The 26,026-nt window shown below is 45.6% G+C and overlaps 1 protein-coding gene across 2 annotated transcripts in view; it reads right to left on the reverse strand.

Annotated features, from left to right (window-relative positions):
- chrm3a (cholinergic receptor, muscarinic 3a) overlaps nucleotides 1-26,026 on the reverse strand; it is a 107,484-nt gene that overhangs the window by 49,723 nt on the left and 31,735 nt on the right. The window contains exon 1 of one of the 2 annotated variants that reach the window (XM_076977655.1): nucleotides 7,758-7,929. The exons of the other annotated variant lie outside the window; for it this stretch is intronic. The gene's annotated coding sequence lies outside the window, so the exon portion shown is untranslated. Of the gene's footprint in view, nucleotides 1-7,757; nucleotides 7,930-26,026 lie in introns of those variants that run through there. 2 annotated transcript variants of the gene reach the window in all.

Here is a 26,026-nt window from a genome sequence, read left to right on the forward strand (position 1 = left end):
GGCCTGCAGGCGATATGGTGAACAGCATTACTTCCCATCATGCACCACACTTTCTGTTCATGTGTTGGACATTCATCAATCTCTCTGGGCCAACAACGATGGATGATGACACACATACTGTGTGTGTGTGTGTGTGTGTGTGTGTGTGTGTGTGTGTGTGTGTGTGTGTGTGTGTGTGTGTGTGTAACTTTGGAAAGTGTGAACAAAAAATACCCAAAATAATGAAAACAGTAACAGAGAATATTCGATTTTTAAGTGAGTTTAAATGAGATTACAGCTTGTGCTGCACATTTCTAATTGTTCTGCAGTACTGCCTGTTAAACTGGGTCAGGGGACTCAACGATCATTATCCAGATACATTCGCAGAAGGGCCATATGCTGTGTATTTTCCCAAACACATTTCAAGTGCGTGCTTCACCTCTGCTGAAAAACGTCTCAAAAACTAAGAGAGTGTGTGTGTGTGTGTGTGTGTGTGTGTGTGTGTGTGTGTGTGTGTGTGTGTGTGTGTGTGTGTGTGTGTGTGTGTGTGTGTGTGTGCCACTGCTCCTGAAAGTGTGTGTGTGTGTGTGTTTAGGTGTGTGTGTGTGTGTGTGTGTGTGTGTGTGTGTGTGTGTGCCACTGCTCCTGAGAGTGTGTGTGTGTGTGTGTGTGTGTAGGTGTGTGTGTGTGTGTGTAGGTGTGTGTGTGTGTGTGTGTTTGTGTAGGTGTGTGTAGGGGTGTGTGTGTTTGTGTAGGTGTGTGTGTTTGTGTAGGTGTGTGTGTGTGTGCGTGTGTGTGTGTGTGTGTCTGTGTGTGCCACTGCTCCTGAGAGTGTCTGTACAGTAATTAAGGGTGTGGGCGTCTAAGGTGGACCGTCTGCCCCCCACCGCCATGCTGAGCAGCGTGAGGGGCACAGCCGCACCGGTGGGGGTTGTGGAGGGGTCGTGGAGGGGTCGTGGAGGGGTCGAGAGCAGCGACCTGGTGCCGGAGCCACACCGGCGGCCCGGACCGTCTGAGCAGCAGGGGAAGATGTGGGATTGAGGAGAGAAGGTGTGGGATCCATGCGAAGCACTCGAGCTCTTCCAGCATTACAGAACGCCACTGGAACATTCCATCAATCTTGGCGTTCTCTCTCTCTCCTTCACTTCACACCTCTCTCTCTCTCTCTCCCTTCATCTACCCCTCCCCGCATGCTCTCTCCTTCCCGCTCTCTCTGACATAAACCATGCGTATTTTCTTTCACCATATTTGGCCCTTAATGAGGGGAAACCGTCGGCGCAGTGCAGTCCAGTGGGCCTGGCCCAGCTGAGCCAACTGGACAAAGAGCCTCTCACCACACTTAATTACACTCTTAAACACTGTCAAAATAGTCAGGCCTCCTCTTCGCTCAACACACACAGGCACAACTAATTTGCAAAAACCACTAGACTACTCTTCAACTAAATGATCCTTCAGAGTGGAATTGCTGAAATAATAAATGAAACATAATGATTTATTAAAGCACATTCAGCTATGCAAGTTGTGTTACACGCTTTCTTCTCTTTGGTTAGGTGCAAGCAGTCCTCGTCTCCAGCGGGGGCGCTATAGCACACAGGGAAAACACAAGCTGCACTGTGCACGGGACAAATGTCTCCATTTATTGAAAAATGCAGTGCTAAGGTGTGATCTGCCTCAGATTGGTGCTCTGCTGTTAATATTATAGGCTGGCGGGACTCAGCTCTGCCCTGACTCTGAAGTTCTTGTGGATGAGAAGCGTATGGCTAGACTCCGTCAGGGAGACTCTGGCTGCCACCTCACTGGTGAGGGTGGAGTAAAGGGTGGAGTAAAGGGTGGAGTAAAGGGCATCTCCACACAGCTCAGCATGTGGGGCTGGGTGCAGCAGCTGAGCTACAACCGGCTACGCGGACACCTCTCCAATCAGGGGGGATCGTTCACTGGCAAGAGGGAGGAGGAGCATGAGACTGGAGACCTGCTGGAATACCTGTCGATGATGATGATGGTGAAGATGATGATGATGATAGGTTTGTGACAGGAGCAAAAACTGTGAGAGATAAAAAGAAAAGAGGCAGAAACAGAGAGAGGGAGAAAGAGGGAGATGTTTGTGAGAGAAAAATAGGGAGGTGTGAGAGAGAAAAAGGTGAGAGAGAAAGTAAAAGAGACAGAAAAAGGGGGAAATACGGTTGTGAAAAAACAGAAACAGCTTACACACATACAGCCCCCACACAACACTGACACCAAACCCAGCCTCTACCAACACCGAGGGCATTAATCCAAACTTACACACATACAGCCCCCACACAACACGGACATCAAACCCAGCCTCTACCAACACCGAGGGCATTAATCCAAACTTACACACATACAGCCCCCACACAACACGGACATCAAACCCAGCCTCTACCAACACTGAGGGCATTAATCCAAACTTACACACATACAGCCCCCACACAACACGGACATCAAACCCAGCCTCTACCAACACTGAGGGCATTAATCCAAACTTACACACATACAGCCCCCACACAACACTGACATCAAACCCAGCCTCTACCAACACCGAGGGCATTAATCCAAACTTACACACATACAGCCCCCACACAACACGGACATCAAACCCAGCCTCTACCAACACTGAGGGCATTAATCCAAACTTACACACATACAGCCCCCACACAACACGGACATCAAACCCAGCCTCTACCAACACCGAGGGCATTAATCCAAACTTACACACATACAGCCCCCACACAACACGGACATCAAACCCAGCCTCTACCAACACTGAGGGCATTAATCCAAACTTACACACATACAGCCCCCACACAACACTGACATCAAACCCAGCCTCTACCAACACTGAGGGCATTAATCCAAACTTACACACATACAGCCCCCACACAACACTGACATCAAACCCAGCCTCTACCAAACACTGAGGGCATTAATCCAAACTTACACACATACAGCCCCCACACAACACTGACATCAAACCCAGCCTCTACCAACACTGAGGGCATTAAACCAAACTTACACACATACAGCCCCCACACAACACGGACATCAAACCCAGCCTCTACCAACACCGAGGGCATTAATCCAAACTTACACACATACAGCCCCCACACAACACGGACATCAAACCCAGCCTCTACCAACACTGAGGGCATTAATCCAAACTTACACACATACAGCCCCCACACAACACGGACATCAAACCCAGCCTCTACCAACACCGAGGGCATTAAACCAAACTTACACACATACAGCCCCCACACAACACGGACATCAAACCCAGCCTCTACCAACACTGAGGGCATTAATCCAAACTTACACACATACAGCCCCCACACAACACGGACATCAAACCCAGCCTCTACCAACACCGAGGGCATTAATCCAAACTTACACACATACAGCCCCCACACAACACGGACATCAAACCCAGCCTCTACCAACACCGAGGGCATTAATCCAAACTTACACACATACAGCCCCCACACAACACGGACATCAAACCCAGCCTCTACCAACACCGAGGGCATTAAACCAAACTTACACACATACAGCCCCCACACAACACGGACATCAAACCCAGCCTCTACCAACACCGAGGGCATTAATCCAAACTTACACACATACAGCCCCCACACAACACGGACATCAAACCCAGCCTCTACCAACACCGAGGGCATTAATCCAAACTTACACACATACAGCCCCCACACAACACGGACACCAAACACTGAGGGCGTTAATCCAGCATTACTGCTTCGTAAAAGAGTTCAGTTAATTTTGCACTGCAAGAATGAGAAACCTGAGGCGTCTCCCTCTCCATTCAGCCCACGTTTACAGGATTAGTCTTAATCTGACAGTCAGCACGGGGATATAACGGATCCACAACACTCACCGCCTGTTTCTTGCAGTACAGTTAAAATGTCTTTTTCAGGACATTTTTGAATCGTTGTGTTTGACAGAAGATTTTCTTTTATTTGAGTGCAGCCTAAATTAAATGCTTTATGATTCGCATAAAAAAACAGTGCAGTTTCAAACCATCTCCCATAGTCAGGGTTGTAATTTACACATTTATAGAAAATGTACAAAAATAACACACACAATATTTTTCTTATTATATTGTCTGCCACTTTTAAAAAATGACACCAGCATTTTGTGAGCTGACAATTTTGTCCAGAAGAGATACTTTGGAATTCATGTCCTAGGGATAAAAATGTAATATTCATTAGCTGGAATTGAACTCATAGCCATGTAAATTCAAGTTCTCTGACCACAGAGATGTGCAGCTTCTATCATAAACTACATCAGAAATGCTGTTTAAATGTTCTTTATCATCACTGTACACAGCACAATCGACCTTCTCGATTGACCTAGGTCAGTTGTGCTGGGCTCGTGCGGAGGACCACTGTGAGCTCAGAGACTCCACCTCCATGTTTCATACAGACATCCAGGCAGACAGAATGACTGACAGTTCAGGTCAGTTCAAATCCAGGTATGACGTGAGATTACATAACTAATGAGCTATGCAAAAACAAGCAGGACAGGCAAAATGAATAATCACCGGCCTCTATATCTATGGTGGAAAACACACCAATCTGACCAATCAAGTAATGGTATCATTAAACAACGATTATCATTGTACAGCAACAGCCATCATTAAACAGCAATTATTATTTAACAACAACAATCACTGGACAACTATCACTAAACAACAATCATCAATAAACAACAACTATCAATAAACAACAACAACTATTATTAAACAACAAGGAACAAGGAAGAAAAAAAAGCACAAGCAGACGGCTCATGTTTGACCTGCTTTAGTGGAGCATGTAACCTGTAAATTGGTTTGGACAAACCTGTAATGAAAGTAATGCGATCAGAACACACAGGCAGGACTCATGGGGACCCTGACTCTTGTATGGCCAAGATAATGAAAACACTGTGCTAATATTCATTTTTCACAAACCCACAGCCAATCACGGCAGGTCAAACACTACAATGGTATCTTAATTTTATCCAGTTGTGAAAACAGAAAAGAGACAGGAAACAGAGTTGTTGGTTATTTATTCTGTCTCAAATACTGAATTCCGGCTACGGTTTTTGGAATTCACACCACAAATTTGTCAGAGCATGGCACATACATGGAAAGGCGCGCACACACACACACACACACACACACACACACACACACACACACACACACACACAAACGTATGACACAAATAGCCATATAAGGTCAGAGCCTCTAAAATCTGCCTGTGATAATCTAGCCTGTAATTCCAGTGTGTACCCTGTAATCTCACTAAATCAGAGTCCTGGACAGTGCAGAGATGAAAGTGAAATGTCTGAAAGACAAAATGCTTGATTACGTATTGTGACTGATCGGGTGTCCCCGAGTCTCTGAAGGATACATCTCAGAATCAGACATACTTTACTGATCCCAAAGGTAAATTGTGGCTAATAGATTTGCAACATTTAATGTAAAAGAATAAACACTCTAATTTTAATACTCTACAATAAAAATAAATTTGCAATATACACACTAATATAAATTCACTAGAATACAGTAAAGTGGCATTGGCTGCGTTAATAAACATGGAGAATACCATATAAAGTATTACACAGATTAACCATAGTGTCACACGTTGAGGGAGGAGTTATAAAGTTTGATGGCTGCAGGTAGGAGTGACCTCCTGTGGTTGAATGAGTCTCGCCCTGAATGTGCTGCTATGTGTCACCCACAGTTTGGGTAGGAATCCACATGGCCTCAAAGTTCATTATGCCCGACACGAGCAGAGAGCAGGTTGGTAGGGGAGACAACATCACAGCGTACGGGCGTAACTGGTCATGAGAGCGAGTGCAGTCTGTATTCACCCCTCAGTCCTGCCAAAGCACCAGAAGATTTTCTTGGTCACTGTTGACTTTGGTTTACTCACTGGGGGGGCTTGGGCTCGGACGTGTGTAAAGCTGCTTTGTGACAACAGTCAAAAAGTGCTGTACAAATGAATTTGACTTGACTTTCACAACACAGTGCAGTGCAATACCGTTGGCCTCCAGGCAGCAAACACAGACGTGACTTCAGTTTGAGGAGACGACGGCCAGAATCACTGGAGCAGAAGCTAAGACAGATGTCAACTGCTGAGCACAGGCTGTGTCAGAAATAATTATCAGCTGCACTTCAGAAAGGTTCAGCCTAGCAGAAGAAGAACATCAAAGCACCCAAACTCAGTCATGGCTTCACGCCCCAACATGGCAATATAACGGAGCAAGGAGAGGAGAATTCAGCCCAGTCTGAGGCCCAGAACACCCCCAGAAGAAGGTCTGCATGGAGCACAGTGGCACAGCCAAGAGGCAGAGGAAGAACTAGAAAACAAGTGTTCATCTCAGCTCAATCAGACATACCAGTGCCTCTACGATACCTTGAACAAGGCAGTGAGACCTCAGTTAAATACGAGGAAGTCCAGTTAAAAGGAGGTTCAAGAGGTTTTCCAAATACCAAGAGCAAAATCTGCCCAAAGACCCAGCGGTGTACACAAGCACTGCCCAGGGATTCTCTGACCTATCTGGAAGATCTCGAGGTTTATCTATCACAGGGAGGACAACTTGATCTCTTTTGAGCAATCGTGTTGTTCAGCATTGAGAGCAAAATATTTTCGGTGTTTCTTCTAGATCTATATCAACACAGAAGTCCAAAAGGCTGAGACAGGCACCAGGTGTCTTGGACCACACAGGGCAGTCAAAAAGTTCATCAGAAATCTGGCTGTGCTGTGGCTGGTCTTGATGACAGTACATATGGGTCAAAATCCCACATGGGTTTGCACCGACACAGTCACAAACACAGTCACATACACAGTCACAAACACAGTCACATACACAGTCACATACCCAGTCACATACACAGTCACAAACACAGTCACATACACAGTCACATACACAGTCACAAACACAGTCACATACCCAGTCACATACACAGTCACAAACACAGTCACATACCCAGTCACATACACAGTCACATACACAGTCACATACACAGTCACATACACAGTCACAAACACAGTCACATACCCAGTCACATACACAGTCACATACACAGTCACATACACAGTCACAAACACAGTCACATACACAGTCACATACACAGTCACAAACACAGTCACATACACAGTCACATACACAGTCACAAACACAGTCACAAACACAGTCACATACACAGTCACAAACACAGTCACATACACAGTCACAAACACAGTCGCATCTGTTTAAAATGGAATAGAGTGGCTCCCTGGACAAGTCTGGAGTCCAACAACATTTACATTTACATTTACATTTACGGCATTTAGCAGACGCTCTTATCCAGAGCGACTTACAAAAGTGCTAAGTGTTTAGTCAGAATATGCATCTCTATCTAGTATAAACAGGTTTAAGTCCAAACTACTCAAGCTCAAGCACTGCCATAAACAGTTGCCAGTGCTGATACCTAGAAAGAAGACAACAAAATATAAGATTAGACACAGAGCAATACCTAGCGAGACTGAAATACCTACAAGACTACATTAGCAAGTGTTCCCAGAGATAAAGTGCAATTACGATTTATACCAATGCTTCAGTAGATTAGTGCTTATAAGTGCTTTACAAAGAGATGGGTCTTCAGTCTGTGTTTGAAAACCGTGAGAGAGTTTTCAAAGAGGTTGTGAGAGAGAAGCTCTAACAACCTTCTGTTAGAGCTTCAGGAGGATTATGCCAGACCTAGAAAGGCTCACTACCTGGGCAAGGATGAGCTTCATGGATGAGCTTCAAAGATGAGCTTCATGGATGAGCTTCAAGGATGAGCTTCAAGGATAAGCTTCAAGGATGCGCTTCAAGGATGAGCTTCAAGGATAAGCTTCATGGATGAGCTTCATGGATGAGCTTCAAAGATGAGCTTCAAGGATGAGCTTCAATGATGAGCTTCATGTCAGTACAATCCAAAATCTCAAGCAGAAGGAAGAAAAAGTGGTCAACAAGTTTGACTTCTTCATGGATGGAAATACAAATCCATTGATCACAGAGAAACATCAGATAAGATAAACAAACGTTAGAACACGTTTGCTTAAATTCTCTTTAGAATATCCTGCTTTAGCTTTAAGAATGACAGTAAGAATGACAGAATGACAGAATTTAATGACAGAATATCCTGCTTTAGCTTTAATGAGATATTCAAGTCCTTTCAGGGAATACTGGCAGGTGTCACTGGTATGGTACGATCTTTAGGAAGTATTCTGGAAGGTCACATTCTTGTCAGAGTTGCTTCTCTGACAGTGTGGTCAGGTTCCCCCTTGAGTGATTAGAGATCTGATGACCAGACCACTTTCCACAGTCCACCCTGCTTTTCTTTCGTGTCTAATCAATAATTCTAACACTGAATAGTTCTGAACAATTCTAATGAAGGAGCTTGAAGGGACGTGTTGAACAGGTGCACAATAGCGTTTTCTCCATTTATAGTCGCTTCTGAGAGCAGGTACATCTGCTCCTGCCCAAGCTCACTGACCTCAGGATCAGCGCACTGAACATCTCATTAATTATCTTATCTAATGGGTGAGGCTCCTCGGCGGGTCAAACATCAACCCAGACACTGGAACGCTTGATATGCAGCTCTTGATTGGGGATTTAATGGTTATTCCAAGGTTAGAACAAATAACAGAAGCACCAGAGCATGTATCAATATAAGCTTTGATTTGAGATATTTACCCCAGCGTACCTCCCAGTGCGATTGTGGTGCTTTAAAAACAAGTAATAAAGAACTCAGATTTAGAAGACTGACTGGCTTTTGTTTTAGGTAATCCAATACTCACTGAGAGGTCAAAGGTCAAGGGCAACAGTGACACGGTCAAACTGGACAGGAGATGAAGCAGAGGCAGACACAACAGTGGCAACCGAGTCATTTGGGTTAGTGCATATAACAAAGAGAAGGGACTAGCTCCGCCCACACGTACATGCAACCCCGCCCACACGTACACGCAACTCCGCCCACACGTACACGCGACACATGACTCGTTTGTAGTTAAACACTGACGAGGCAAATAATGTAGTGAGACCCTGAGACACAGTGGATCTCCTGCTGACGGAGAGTGAGGTGGAAGTGAAGCACCTGTCTAACGGAGACATCCCGTCATGTGATATGTGGTAGTTATAGTGTAGTGCAGTGGTTCCCAAACTTTTTCTGCCGTGCCCCCCTTTAGTAGATGAGAATATTTTTGCGCCCCCCCCCCCCCCCCCCCCCCCCCCCTTGACTAGGGATGTGTTGAAAACTTACAAAAACAATAGGTTCACAACTTTGGTCAAACATGAAAAAAATAAACTGCAAGAAACCTTTTAAATTGTTCAAGAATTCTAAATATAATTTAAAATAAATAAGGAGATGAAATAAGAGAAACAGCAATACATATGCACATGGACGTAATTTTGATTTCAAAAGTGGGGGGACATAGATTCGTCGCTATTTAAATATTTGGTTTTAACTGTAAAAACTGGGGGGGACCAAAGCCGGCTTTTGAAAAAGTGGGGGGGACATGTCCCCCCCGTCCCCCCCCAAAATTACGTCCGTGCATATGCAGCTAGTTTGCAAGCGCAGACATCACGCAGAGCACAAAGCATGTAACGGCCAGAAATATGTGTACTGTCTCTTTAAGGGAGCGAGTTGAGCGCGCGTATGGAATATTGTTGTTTTATTTAGCTATTTTATTTCTGTAAGTAATGCATTAAATGAGCTTTGGACAACTCACCAGTTCATGTATGAACAATGAAGTATTGCTGGAGCCCAGGTTTATTTTGGTAAACCAGCAAATAAACGGACTAAGTGGAATACCACCAGCGCGAGTATTAAGGTTGAACTAACACCAAAAAGCAAGCAATACAAGCATAGAATTAGACTGAATAGATCTGTTTTTATGGATCGGTCACATTGTCCCCGATACCCGATCTAGAATTTTTTCAGATATTAATATCGGAATCGGTGCATCCCTAATATTGACACATGTGCACGTTTTACTTTCAAGCTCCGCGCCCCCCCTGCAATAGCTCCGCGCCCCACCTAGGGGGCGCGCCCCCCACTTTGGGAACCACTGGTGTAGTGGGTGACGACGCTTCTTCTCCTGTGGGGGACAAGACTTTACTACCATGGGCTTTAGGCAATACCATCGAGACAAGACACATAACCCTGGCCCTGCCCACCTCTGAAAGGTGAACGCAATGTAGTGTGAATGTTGTACGTTGCTCTAGATAAGTCTGCCAAATGCGTAAAGTATCAGTTACTGCAGTAACACAAAAGCTGTCTAGACCAGGGGTGCCCACAGTTTTCAGCTTGCGAGCTACTTATAAGATGACCACGTAATTTGTTGAGTGGATTGCAGATTGGCTACCGTGAATGTCAATCAAAATACAACCGTCAGTGCAGATGTGCGATTCATCTACTACTATTTTATGTGACGCGATCTACGCACATTCCTTTGCGATCGACCGACACTTCCTTCGCGATCGACCGGTCGATCGCGATCGACGTAATGAGCACCCCTGGTCTAGACGTAAAAGGCAAATGGATTCAGTATGTGTAAAAACCAGACGTGTCGTTCTAACGCCTCAGCGTTGTTCTATTGGGTCTATATTTATTTTCCTTGATTCTTTAAAGCTTACAGTCGACATCAGAATGGTGCTTTATTTTGTAAGACGATGCAGTGATTTGACCACACCCTTACAAATCAGTCACACAACACCCTTACACACACATCCTTACACACCCTTACAAATCAGTCACACAACACCCTTACACACACATCCTTACACACCATTACAAATCAGTCACACAACACTCTTACACACACATCCTTACAAATCAGTTACACAACACCCTTACACACACACACCAATCAGTCACACAACACCCTTACACATTGGAGTTACACAAACACCCTAACACATCACAGTTACACAACATCCTTACACACACCCTTACACATTGCAGTTACACACACACCCTTACACATCACAGTTACACACACACCCTTACACATCAGTTACACAAACACCCTAACACATCACAGTTACACAACATCCTTACACACACTCTTACACATCAGTTACACAACACCCTTACACACCACAGTCACACAACACCCTTGTACAAATACCCTTACACATCAGTTACACAAACACCCTTACACACCACAGTTACACAACATCCTTACACACCCTTACACACCAGTCACACAACACCCTTGCACAAACACCCTAACACATCACAGTTACACAACCACCCTTACACATCGCAGTTACACAACACCCTTTCACATCAGTTACACATCGCAGTTACACAACACCCTGACACACACACCCTTACACATCAGTTACACACACACCCTTACACATCAAAGTTACACACACACACCCTTACACATCAGTTACACAAACACCCTTACACATCAGTTACACATCGCAGTTACACAACACCCTTACACACACACCCTTACACATCACAGTTACACACACACCCTTACACACACACCCTTACACATCAAAGTTAAACACACACCCTTACACAAACACCCTTACACACCAGTTACACAACACCCTTACACACAACACCCTTACACAAACACCCCTACACATCAATTACACAAACACCTTTACACAAACACTTTGCTAAGGCAGCTACAACACAAGGCATGTTTTTCTGGTCACATCTGAGTGCACAAGCCACTGTTTGCGCTGTCAGTCAAATGTTCTGCCCAATGACCAGAAATCCCTCCCCCCAGGTGGAGTGCGATTGGCCTCACCAGGAAACATGCAAATCATAACCCAAAATGAGCTAGTGTCAGACACACAGTAGCAAGAAGTTACTTACATTAAAGTAAGATTTTATTTGGACTACCTGCTTTGCTTTACATGCTGCTCCCTGGTGAAGTGCAGGTCACTGTCCGTCTGGCTGGATAAAGTGACCTGCATCAGACACTGCTAACGACTTTGCCAAAGATCAGTGTTCTTCTAAATGGCTTTCTAAAAGCTTCATGCTACCAGATGACCTCTGACTCCAGGGCTAATCAAGAACAGAACCCCGAGCAGGCCCAAAGACTGACCCTATCAAATTACCGTTGCTCCAACTTGTTCTGTGGTTATCCATTCAGCCCACACAGAAAACACTGCACGCTCCTTTCTCCGTGTGGAAAAATCTTTGACCAGATCTTTCTTTAGACAATAATAATAGTGATAGTCAACAAAGAAAGGAAGCTTTCTCAGGACAGAAGTTGTCAGCAGCAAGTGTATTTTGTGGCAGTGTGAGGTAACAGTGGAGGGACCCAGATGTGGACCACAGACCACTCTGATGAATGCTACGAATGACCTGCTCCCATCTGCTGACACTGCTGACATCAGTCTTCTAGTACTTATAGAACTTTCTGCCACGTTGACATCACTGATCTTGACATTCATGACACACGCGTGTTTTGCCACCTTCTTCAGTAACTGCATAAGGAACTGAATGAAGACCATGGATGGATTCCAATTTTCTTAAATTAAAATCCTGATGAAACTGAGATTCTGCTGACTGGTGCTAAAACCGTGTTCTCAGAAGCTCCTGACAACTCTGCCCATACACGCAGCATCAACATGAAACCCTCTGCAGTCACTCGTAATCTGTGCATTACATCTGACGAACACTTTCAGTCCGTTCGTCAGGTCGGTGCGGTGCCTGCTGTCTGAGTCTCACAATTCCTGGTATGACTGTAACCCAAGTGGAGTGAATCCTTATGTTAAACCTTCATCACACATCACACTCGTCCTCAATCAACTACAACAGGTTCCCTGTTTCTCAGCGTATTAAGCATGAGGTTCCTCTCCCGTGTGAAGCACTACAGAGCCCACCTCGTGAGTGCTGGCAGTCCTACAAACCACTCTGCCCCAGTGTACTGCTAATTCTGAAGTCCAGATTGTCATCAGTTGGAAGCAGATGGTCTTCTGGACCTCAGAGAAGGTCCAACCCACTGCCACGTTAGGACTCATCTTAAACACTTTCCTTTCTCATCTTTTTTCTTCCTAGGTTTTTTTCTCTGTGATAATTTACAGAGCAACCTTGAGTGTGAGCAAGGCACTATATGCATGAAAAGATAGACCATTTCGCCAAAGAAACCTGGTTTCATACAAAAATATATAACAAAGTTCACATATCTCCCTGTGGAAGAAAAAATATACATGTAAATCTGAAAATAAAACTGATATATACACATATATCTATCAGCACACACACACACACACACACACACACACACACAGAGTGATAAATGTTATATGTGATTTTTTTTTTCATTTAATTAACATAATACTTTATTATGCAATAAATGTTTTAGTGATGAACATTTGTATGTATGAGAGCATGACGTGTATTAATTCATATGGAATCTTTTCAAATGACTAAGTGTTTTGTGTACATATTAAATGTTTATAGCTATGTACGTTTTAAATTACGTTTCCACATAACACTGCCATTATGTACTGCAAAGTGCAAAGGAACACATTTATAATGTCAGGTTGAAAATCCTACCAGAATCATCAGAAAAAAAGAGAAAGAACCACATCAATGTATTGTGTTTCCATGCTTCTCAGAAACAATAATAAAAAAGAAAAAAAGGCAAGACCTGGTTAAAAGAGTGCAGAGTTAGTCCATTCCCAAATGCATTGCTGATTCTGGCATAGATTAGCATAGCCTGTAAAGAATTGCTGTGATCACTAAAACAGGCTATACTAATTAAAGCCAGAATCATCAATTCAGGATCTTCAGGATGTTTTAAGTTTTCTCCAAATGGAAATTCCACTGCAAATGAAAGACATTAGTTTTGCTAAGACAAGCAGCTGAATGTTGATAATAGTGTTCGGAATAATAACAGTTATGTGGTCACTTCAGAAGTCATGAAGTCTCCAGTCAGACAGAAAGAATGGCCTGTCTCTTCGTTTTGTCTCCGGACAGACTGAAAGAACGGCCTGTCTCTTCGTTTTGGAAAAAAAACATACACAAAGATGCAGAGCAAACAAAGCACGCCAGCATGTCTGAGATGAAAGAACTCAAGTTTTAAACTGCAGCATCCAATTTAGTTTCTGCAAACACAGCCCAAGAAGACATTCTGTAACATGGAAACGTCAGTCTAAGCAGCATAGACGTCTGGTCTGGGGAGCAGTCTGACAGCCTAGTAGAGATCTAGGTCAGGTGCTTCATCAGACAGGCATATGAAGGAGTGACACCCAACCCCATTCTCCTCAAAGCCTCTCAGATAAGTCTCTCAGGTATGTCTGTCAGGTAAGTCTCTCAGGTATGTCTGTCAGGTAAGTGTCTCAGGTATGTCTGTCAGGTAAGTCTCTCAGGTATGTCTGTCAGGTAAGTCTCTCAGGTATGTCTCTCAGATAAGTGTCTCATGTATGTCTTTCAGGTAAGTCTCTTAGGGACGTATCTCAGGTATGTCTCTCAGGTAAGTCCCTCAGGTATGTCTCTCAGGTGAGTCTCTCCAGGTATGTTTCTCTGGTATGTCTCCCCAGGCTGTCTTCCCTGTTGTGTTTAGCTGTGATAGTCTAGGCCTACAAAACAGTTTTAATGTTTTTTTAATATCTTGGTGCATTAATAGAGAATCCAAATGATGATTGTGGTCATAAGCATGTATGTAGATTATTCTAGAACTTAAATGACCTTCATTGCAATTACGATGACTACCTGCCATTTCTGCATCAGATACAGTAGAATCTCGGAACTCAACGCTAATTCGTTCCGGACGGAGTTCCGAATCAATTTTCCCCATAAGAAATAAGTGATTAATCCTTCTCAACCATCAAGCTGAATTCCAATGCTAAGTCCCTCACACAAATGCCTTTTTCATACTTCTCTGTGATCGCCTTTTTCAAATATATTGTTGTTCTTACCGTTTTCCTCTTCTGCATTTCTGCTATGTATTTCTTGGAACCCAACTTTATCAACAGTTGTTTTTGTGTATATTTACCTCTATAATATTTATTGGGTAAGGCTGTTTCAGTGTTGTGTAAGTTTAGCAGCGAGCCATTGAATGGAACTATTTTAACTGGCAGAGTGTTTTTAACCAAACATGTCATATTTTCTCGTCCTCTTTAACTCAAAATCTTTCAATAAACAGCAATAATGGAACTGTGGTATAATCGCAATAATACACTCGAGGTTCGTGCTATAACGTGTAATATTGGCACTGCTATGTGCCAACTAACGCCATGTGACCGAAGCATGAACTGTATTTTGTTTACAAAAGTCACATGAGTTGGTCGGATTCCGAAGTTTTGTTCGAGTTCCGAGACAAAATTTTATCGAAATTTTGCGTCGAAATCCGAATATCTCGAGTACTGAGGCGGTCGAGTTCCGGGGTTTTACTGTATTGAATGTACTTTAAAAGAGACGCAGTACAGGAATATTAATTTAAAGGATCATCAAATATCACACAGCACTTTAACAAAAGCTTCAGACTTTTGTTTTTCCCAAAGACATTTAACAGTTAAACTTAAAGCATTACCAATAAACTCACCTGTAAGTGAAAGTCAGGTGTGATTCTGGGACTCAGGGATCAATTACGCTTGCCTGGATAAATGCTCGTGTGTTTTTTTTACATTTTGCTCTTCATCCACAGATTCGTTTAATATGCCTGGTTTCAGTTCATGTTGATGTCAGCACGAATTCAAATGAACTAACTTATCTATCCAGACAGCTTCGCACATCCCAATTATCCAAATATTATAAATGATAACAATGAATGATACTGCACTGAAAAGTCCTGTGGACACATAGCAACCCCGCAGCACAGTGGAATATGAAGACAAAGTACTTGGACGTAACCGTGACATCTCCTGTTATAACAGGTGTCCAGAATGGTGTACAACACATTCATAAAAAGCACTGAAGCCACAAACCCAAACCAGCTCACTGGACAAACGCAAGTTCAGCTGGAGGAGGAGATCCAGTTCAGAGACCTGAGACTCACAATTCTCTACATTTTTGTCTCTAATTTTTTAGCTTTGAGTTCTTTAGTGAAACTGCAGATTCTTGCAGGACCTTTTCATGCAAGAAAAATCACTGCAGAATTAACAATTAGCACACACACGCACACACATAGACACACACACACACATGCACACATACACACACAGATATACTTACACACACATACACACACACACACACACATATGCATGCACACGCACACACACACACATACACACACACATGCACACACACACACACACATACACACGCACACACACATACACACACACACACGCACACACATACACACACACACACACACACACACACATGCACACATACACACGCACACACACATACACACACACACATGCACACACACACATACACACACATACACACATACACACACACACATACACACGCATGCACACACACACATACGCACACATATACGCACACACATACGCACACACACACACGCACACACACATACACACACACACGCACGCGCATGCACACACACACACACACATACACACACACACACGTATACATACACACGCACACACACATACACACACACATACACACACACGCACACACACACACACACACATACACACACACACGCACACACAGAACTATGATCAATCAAGTGATATGATCAATTTTATCAAATAATAAAATAATAATAAAACTGATGAGTCATTAGTGGTTAATAACTCCATTCTGTAAATTCAGTTTCTCTCTGTGAAGAGACCTCCTCCGGTCTAATTGGAATCAGTATTTCACACAAAGGGCAAAAAACGTGCAATAAATTTCAAGTGCCATAGTTTCAAGTGTATTAGATTCAAGTGTATTAGATTCAAGTGTATTATATTCAAGTGTAATAGATTTCTGGAATGATGTGGGTATTCTCACGTGTGGGTATTCTCACGTCTCACTTCGCTCAGTTTGTCCATCTCTGCTAGCGACAGTGCACAGAGAACTGAGGAGAACATCAAAGGATCTGGACATCATCACGTCTCTGAGATCAACAACACATCAGCAAACATCTACATATACATGAGGAGGAAGATCTTCAAAGAGCACTTCAAAGAGCCCTGCTGTTAGGATGCTCTGATGTGGCTGAGGGAAATACATCCATAGTGAGATGTTCAACAACAGTCGGGCTTTTCCACAAGGAACTTCGGAGGAACCACTCGTCTTCTGTCAGATGGCTACAAACTGGAAGCATTTCTTTCTAACTTACTGCCAGCTGTTTCCCTCACTGTAGCGAGTTGTTTTTCGGCGAAGCCATCACACACACACAAACATAAAAATCCACACACATTTACAAACATCCAAACATACACACACAAAAGTTGTACTGAGATGTTACATTCACAATTCCCAACAATGACCTGTATTTAAAATAGTGTTTTATTTAGTTTAGCAGCCCGCCTGGCCTCATGTTGCAGCTCAACCATCAGAACTAATAACGACTGTGTGGTAGAAGTGTCAATATTCGTGGGGTGTATGGGCACACCGAACCCTCTTTGGCAAAGTCACGCAGGGCAACTCGCAGAACAGCATTATTACTGCCACCGTATCCAATCACATCTCATTCTGGGCCCTCAGTGGGCAGAAAACTCATTAAAATTAATGAGAAATTTGAATAAAATTGGCTTATGGACTGTTTCAATTAGCAAAGGCTCTCGCTGTCTATAACGGAGGAGGCACACCCTTCATCCTGTGTCTCAGATATCTGCACTTCACACCTTCTCCCTACGGAGCGACACAGTGATCTGACTCAAAGAGCCACACTCCGTCCCTGAACTCTCCATCACGTGACCCCCAGAGCAGCTCCATCACGTGACCCTCAGTGCAGCTCCATCACATAACCCCCAGAGCAGCTCCGTCACGTGACCCTCAGAGCAGCTCCATCACGTGACCCTCAGTGCAGCTCCATCACATAACCCCCAGAGCAGCTCCGTCACGTGACCCTCAGAGCAGCTCCATCACGTAACCCCCAGAGCAGCTCCATCACGTAACCCCCAGAGCAGCTCCGTCACGTGACCCCCAGAGCAGCTCCATCACCCGACCCCCAGAGCAGCTCCATCACGTGACCCTGCCTCCCCAAGAACCCCCAGTGGGAAACAATAACAAAATTAATGGTGTTAGCAATTAGCTGCACGAGAGAAAAACTCTTCAATTATTCAAAGTAATGATTTGCTCTTCGCCTTCAGAGCCAAAGCTGATTTCAGATGGAATTAAATCCTCCAGAGGGTTTTCTACACTCCCGTTTTCTACACTCCCGTTTTCTACACTCCCGTTTTCTTGGTTTTCACCCTTTGTCTTCATCTCAGTTTTGTAATGGAACTGTAGATCCCGCTGCACTGAGTGAACGTCTGTTGCTGGTTCACGACAGCACATCACTGAGCCACTCTGGCCTGTCATGGCATATTAGTTCTGGCTGTTCAATGTAGCACAGCCTCTCCCCCGTTGTCTTAGTGTCAGTATCGGTAACCCCACTGTTTATTCCATTGTTTATTCATCTGCCTTTATGTAGCACGTTATTTACTAAACCGTTCCCATATTGCTACTGATATTTTTCTGATGCATGAATTAATTACAACAGGCATGAGACTCTAGCTTTTCATTTGTTACTAATGATTAAAAGTAATGTAATGTAATGTAATGTAAAGTAATGTAATGTAATGTAATGTAATGTAAAGTAATGTCATTCACCTTCTGTCCAGCCTCACTTCAATTCCCATAGTGCTTTGTAAGAATTCCCTGAGATCCAGATCTGAAGCCCCAGGCAGAAACCAGAGTGATTGTCATTCCCAGAGGAGCATCGACATTCTCCTGGGACCACAGCACCCTGGAAACCGGCACCTTGACACTGGAGTGAGGCACTGGAGTGAGGCACTGGAGTGAGGTGCTGGAGTGAGGCACTGGAGTGAGGTGCTGGAGTTTTGCACTGGAGTAAGGTGCTGGAGTGAGACGCTGGAATGAGGCACTGGAGTGAGTTGCTGGAGTGAGATGCTGGAGTGAGTTGCTGGAGTGTGGTGCTGGAGTGAGGCACTGGAGTGAGTTGCTGGAGTGAGACGCTGGAGTGAGGCACTGGAGTGTGGTGCTGGAGGGAGGTGCTGGAGTGAGTTGCTGGAGTGAGTTGCTGGAGTGTGGTGCTGGAGTATCTGCTGATGGCATCCAGAAACACACTGGATGGCTGAACCGTCAGAGACTGAACATGGAAGTGGATCCTAGTCCACACGTTATCACTCTGCCATGGGCTTTGTTTAGTGATGATGACTGGCTGTCATTACCCCCTCTGCCCATTATTTTACCATGTTGCTTTCATAACACCTTGGATGAGGCAAATAAATCTAGTTAAGCACATCAAGCCTGCTGACTACACCTCCCATGAGGCCCTATAGACTACACCTCCCATGAGGCCCTATAGACTACACCTCCCATGAGGCCCTATAGACTACACCTCACATGAGGCCCTATAGACTACACCTCCCATGAGGCCCTATAGACTACACCTCACATGAGGCCCTATAGACTACATCTCCCATGAGGCCCTATAGACTACACCTCCCATGAGGCCCTATAGACTACACCTCCCATGAGGCCCTATACACTACACCTCACATGGGGCCATACAGACTACACCTCATATGAGGCCCTATACACTACACCTCCCATGAGGCCCTATAGACTACACCTCCCATAAGGCCCTATAGACTACACCTCCCATGAGGCCCTATAGACTACACCTCCCATGAGGCCCTATAGACTACACCTCCCATGAGGCCCTATACACTACACCTCCCATGAGGCCCTATACACTACACCTCCCATGAGGCCCTATAGACTACACCTCCCATGAGGCCCTATAGACTACACCTCACATGAGGCCCTATACACTACACCTCCCATGAGGCCCTATACACTACACCTCCCATGAGGCCCTATAGACTACACCTCACATGAGGCCCTATAGACTACACCTCCCATGAGGCCCTATACACTACACCTCCCATGAGGCTAGGCCTTATAGAGTGCCCTTGTGCTCTGTTCTCCCTAAACGGATTTTAAAATCCATACTGTAATTTAGCAAAGCCTACTGGGCACCTTGCTGCCATATTTGAGATGATCAGAGAGCTTCAGGTAAGCGAACCCCAGGTCTGTCCACATCAACCAGGACACGTGCAGACAAAGCGCTTTTTCTGCTGCACGTTCCAACCGTCTGACAAAGGGGCCGAGCAGTGAAGCCCCAGGGGCGAGCAGACGCCCGGGAGAGGGGCAGGAAGAGCCTGGCAATGAAAGGTAGAAGAAAAGGGCTTAACGTTTCACTGAGAGACAGAGATAGAGAGGGGGGGGGGGGAGTGGTGTAGAGGTGGAGAGAGGGGGAGAGAGAGAGGTGGAATGAGGGAGAAAGAGGGGAAGAGTGGTGGAGAGAGGGGGAGAGGAGGAGAGAGGGGAGAGAGAGATGAGAGAGAGCAGGATAGAGAGGTGGAAAGGGAGAGAGAGAGGAGTGGGTGGTTGGAGTGACAGGCTTATTGACAGCTTGTCAAAACACACTTCATTTCAAAAATGTTATGAGGAGAAAACTGTACCCAAGAAGACAAAAACAGTGTAGAGTTATTCAGACACACAGAAGCACACAGACGCACACGCAGGCACAAAGACACACACAAGCACATAGACACACATGTCTAAGACACATACACAAGTCTCTCTAACACACACACACACACCTGTGTCTCCGGGGGCATGCTAAACTGGGCACAAAGAAACACATGGAGTAAGTAAATGAATAGGTGTGAGTGGAGGGTGGAGGGTGGGTCTCTCACAGCAGGCACCTCTGAAACACCTGAATCATCCTGTTCTGAAACACCAGAATCATTCTGTTCTGAAACACCTGAATCATTCTGTTCTGAAACACCTGAATCATTCTGTTCTGAAACACATGAATCATTCTGTTCTGAAACACCTGAATCATTCTGTTCTGAAACATCTGAATCATTCTGTACTGAAACACCTGAATCATTCTGCACTGAAACACCTGAATCATTCTGTTCTGAAACACATAAATCATTCTGTTCTGAAACACCTGAATCATTCTGTTCTGAAACATCTGAATCATTCTGTACTGAAACATCTGAATCATTCTGTACTGAAACACCTGAATCATTCTGTACTGAAACACCTGAATCATTCTGTACTGAAACACCTGAATCATTCTGTTCTTAAACACCTGAATCATTCTGTACTGAAACACCTGAATCATTCTGTTCTGAAACACCTGAATCATTCTGTACTGAAACACCTGAATCATTCTGTTCTGAAACACCTGAATCATTCTGTACTGAAACACATGAATCTGAGGATGTGTGTAAAGATTCTGTTCTGAAATACCTGAATCATTCTGTTCTGAAATACCTGAATCATTCTGTTCGGAAACACCTGAATTGAACTGTTCTGAAACACCTGAATCGAGCTGTTCTTCTAAAACAACGGTATAGAATGATTCTGAGGATCCTGCAACTATTCTGAGCAAGTCTGTTCAGATCTGTTCCAGATAACCCGTCTGCTCAGTTCTCTGTGGGGACCCTACATTCCCGCACTAATCAAACATCACACGTTTGCCACACACCACCCTGTTAGCCCTTTGAAAGACTCTAACGTTGTCATTATCAGCAAATGGAGCCGCAGTGCTACGTGGGTTGGGAGGATTTAGCACCTTTTCTGAGTTTTGTGTAGAACACTGCGGATGCAGTGTTTGGTGAGGCAGGTGTCTCCCCTGAAGAGTCTTCATCTGTCCCCAAGTCTTCATCTGTCACGTCTCAGGCTGCTCTGAGATCAGTGAGGCCGTACAGGCCAGTTTAAACACTGGCCATGTTAGCCTGGTGTATTGGAGCTTTATACCAGTCACACCGCAGTCTCCCAACAGTCTAGTGAGCAGCAGGCTTACGGGAGGGAAAGATTGCAAGGTGTCTCTCTTCTGTCACTCTCTGTCCTCTCTCCCTCCTCTCACTCTCTCTCTCTCCTTGTCTCTCTGTCCGATCAATGTAAAGATTCAGTTACAGATGACCTTGTATGATGAGCTGTCCTGCAGTGGTGTGGGTCTGTTTTCTGTTAGCACATGGGACTCTACCTAATCGACTCAAACCTCTGGGGAAAGATTCTCTTGTTAATCACAGACCTTCTGGGGACTTTTAAATCACTTCCTAATTTATTTTCAAATGTATACACACCACAGTAACTGACCTAAAAACATAAACCATATCAACGATTCTCTGAAGTCTGTTTCTTGGGCGTGTTTCATGTGTATTTCATGTAAACACTTCCCATTACAAGTCCGTTTACACGTATGTGTAGGTGTGCAGTTCAGCCGTCTGCAAGGAGGGGCACAGGAGAGGGCCGCCCCACCCTCAACCCGCCGCCCAATCACAGCCCGCCTGCTGCGGTCTTCGCACCAATCACAATCAGCGCGAGCTCACAAATGACGAGCGGACAGGAAATGTATATACAAGGCTTTTATTGTACCAGGGTTTCTTTTATAAGGCTGGTGAAAACACATTCTGTTTTCCTTCGCCTATTTATTTGCTTTCCGTGTCTTTATTATTAAATGTATGTAATGATGATAAGGAGACAGCACTGCACAGGACAAGGTTATTAAGAAAGATGTTGTCTTTCAGGAGGCCAGCGGTCATGGTCAGACACCGCACAAGACTGCACAGTGTCTCGTATCCCGAGGAAGGGAGTCGTGACGGAACAGTGCGTCCCAGGAAACTTCTAGAAGAAGTGATGAAGAGCTGAGAGGAGAGCTCGAGCCATGAAATTAAAGGAGAAAAACGTTCTCTGCTCTCCGTCACTGTCTGCCTCACTGTAGACTTCGGAGCGCCTGCTCGAGATGAAGGACGTTCACTCCAACACGATGGCCAAACCGGTCGGCACCGGTCCAAATGGGACCGATCCAGAAGGTCCACAGACTACAGAGGAGATCTTAAAAATTATACTAGAAACAGTGAAAAAAACTGAATAAAATGCTAATAAGCAAAAAAGCATGAACCTTTCCATCGGGCCTGACGGAGGAGTCTTCTCCCAACTCCTAAACCATGAGACCAGTCATGTGACTGAAGTAAAGCCAGCCAACGTGTGAGAAACTAAATGTGAAATCACACCTCAGCAAAGCAGTTTGTCCAGAACGTTCGGACACAAAATGTACGAGTGATTAAAAAAACTGAATGACCCCATCATCCATACCCCACAGGTCTGCAGGACACAACACACCCCACAGGTCTGCAGGACACAACATACCCCACAGGTCTGCAGGACACAACATACCTCACAGGTCTGCAGGACACAACACACCCCACAGGTCTGCAGGACACAACACACCTCACAGGTCTGCAGGACACAACATACTCCACAGGTCTGCAGGACACAACATACCCCACAGGTCTGCAGGACACAACATACCCCACAGGTCTGCAGGACACAACATACCCCACAGGCCTGCTGGACACAACACACCCCACAGGTCTGCTGGACACAACAGGAAGGGGTAGTGTGGGTGGGGGGGGGGGGGGGGAGGGGGCGGGGCAGGAAGGGGTAGTGTGGGTGGGGGGGGGGGGGGTGTGGGTGGGGAGGGGGCGGGGCAGGTGGGGGTAGTGTGGGTGGGGAGGGGGGAGGGGGGGTGTGGGTGGGGGGAGGGGGTGGGGCAGGAATGGGTAGTGTGGGTGGGGAGGGGGGGGGGGATGTGGGTGGGGAGGGGGTGGGGCAGGTGGGGGTAGTGTGGGTGGGGAGGGGGGAGGGGGGGATGTGGGTGGGGAGGGGGCGGGGCAGGTGGGGGTAGTGTGGGTGGGGAGGGGGGAAGGGGGGGGGTGTGGGAGGGGAGGGGGCGGGGCAGGAATGGGTAGTGCATGCTCTGCTCACACACACGCACACTCCACGGTCTCCACGGTGACCGACACGTACAATTCCCTGCAGCCTCAACAAGCACCCAATTAAAGGCCATGCCACCCCTCTCTCTACCTCTCTCTCTCTCTCTCTCTCTCTCTACCACTCTCTGTCTCTCTCTCTACCACCCTCTCTCTCTCTCTCTACCTCTCTCTACCATCTTCTCACCCTCCCTCTCCCTCTCTCTCTTTCTCTACCACCCTCTCTCTCTCTCTCTCTCTCTCTCTCGCGCGCTCTCTGTCTCTCTCTCTCTCTACCTTTCAGCTGTACATCTCTCACTCCCTCCTCTCGTTTATCAGCTCCCCCCATCACTCCATCCATCCATCTCCTCTTGGCGCTGTATGACCTCCCTCTCTACACACGCGTCTCTCTCTCCTCCTTTAAGGGTGTCAGTTAATCTATGTGGACAGTGGAGGAAATCGCACACCAGAAACAGAAAAGTAGCACACACACACACACACACACACACACACACACACACACACACACACACACACACACACACACACACACACACACACATACACACACACACACACACACATACACACACACACACACGCACATACACACACACACACACACACACACACACACACACACACACAACCACACACACACACATACACACACAACCACACACACACACACACACACACACACACACACACACACACACACACACACACACACACAAACACACACAAACACACACACACACACACACACACAACCACACACACAACCACACACACAAAAACACACACAACCATTAGAGAAGTGAAGGAAGAGTTCACAGGAGCCCTGGCTCACAAGGCATGTGTCACACATCCCCACATAAGGAGTCAGGGGTGTGGGGTAATCCAGCAGGGGTGTGGGGTAATCCAGCAGGGGTGTGGGGTAATCCAGCAGGGGTGTGGGGTAATCCAGCAGGGGTGTGGGGTAATCCAGCTCTGGCTCTAGGCTGCCAGTGGAGGCCACGGTCCACTCCCCCAGGCCAAAGCCCAGTATCTCTGCCACTCCTGTGTCCAGCCCAATACGTGCCGACTGAGCCCGCTCACCCTCCACAGCCAAAACCGACGGATCGCCGACATTCAGCGGAAATCCAGACGAGGGCGAGAGAGACAAGAGACAGAGGACACGACAAGACAAGAAAGAGAAAGAGAGAGAGGGAGAAGGAGAGAGAGAGTGAGAAAGGAAGAGAGACAGAGGAGAAAGATAGATAGAGGGAGAGAGATGGAAAGAGAAGGAGAGGGAGAGAAAGGGAGACAACAGAGAAGACAGACAGACCAGGAGAGGGAGAGAGACAGAGAGAGAAGAAGAGAGCATGACAGAGAGACACAGAGAGAGGAAGAGATATTGCCAGACTGACATAATATTATGAGACTGTCTAGACAGGATGAGCAACTAGTCGATATATATATTCAGCAAAAAAATTGAAATATATGAATGAAAACTAGAGAAATGTGCAGAGCGCAAAGACGTCTGAGGTCCAGACCACAGCACGGGTCACAATGTCTTCTACAATTCCTCTACACTGAAACAAATATCCAGTTGTTTTAAATCAAATCCAGTTCCTGTGAATCACCAGTGTGTAAACAAAAAAAAGTCAGTCTGCAAAATCTACTTTAGCTTTTAACAAGGGAAAAAAACACACGTGAAGAAAACACACGTGAAGAAAACACACGAGCCCTTTTCAAGCAGACAGGGCTTAGAAACCATCCCACACCCTCTGGTCTTGTTCTTCCAATCATGCGGCGGAGACTCTGGAGCTGTTTGTCAGTCTGGGTTTTCACCAAAGCTGGAGCAGGAATTTCAATTTGCTCATTTCTGCCTCAGCTGATGTCTTCACAGATAATCGGACAAACGCACAGAATTTTTAAAGTGCTGTCAGAGGCCACGCTAGTCCCACCCCGCCGGTGGGTTTACTGTCACGTGTGCCGTTTAAGAACGGCTGGTCATTCTACTTTTCTGGGTCTCTCCACCCAGAAAACACATTCTCTCACACACACTCACGTGCCAACGCCTCTGCACACACACTGCACGTGTGTGTTAAGA

Source organism: Brachyhypopomus gauderio, chromosome 17, assembly GCF_052324685.1.
Source record: "Brachyhypopomus gauderio isolate BG-103 chromosome 17, BGAUD_0.2, whole genome shotgun sequence".
Lineage (NCBI taxonomy): Eukaryota > Metazoa > Chordata > Actinopteri > Gymnotiformes > Hypopomidae > Brachyhypopomus > Brachyhypopomus gauderio.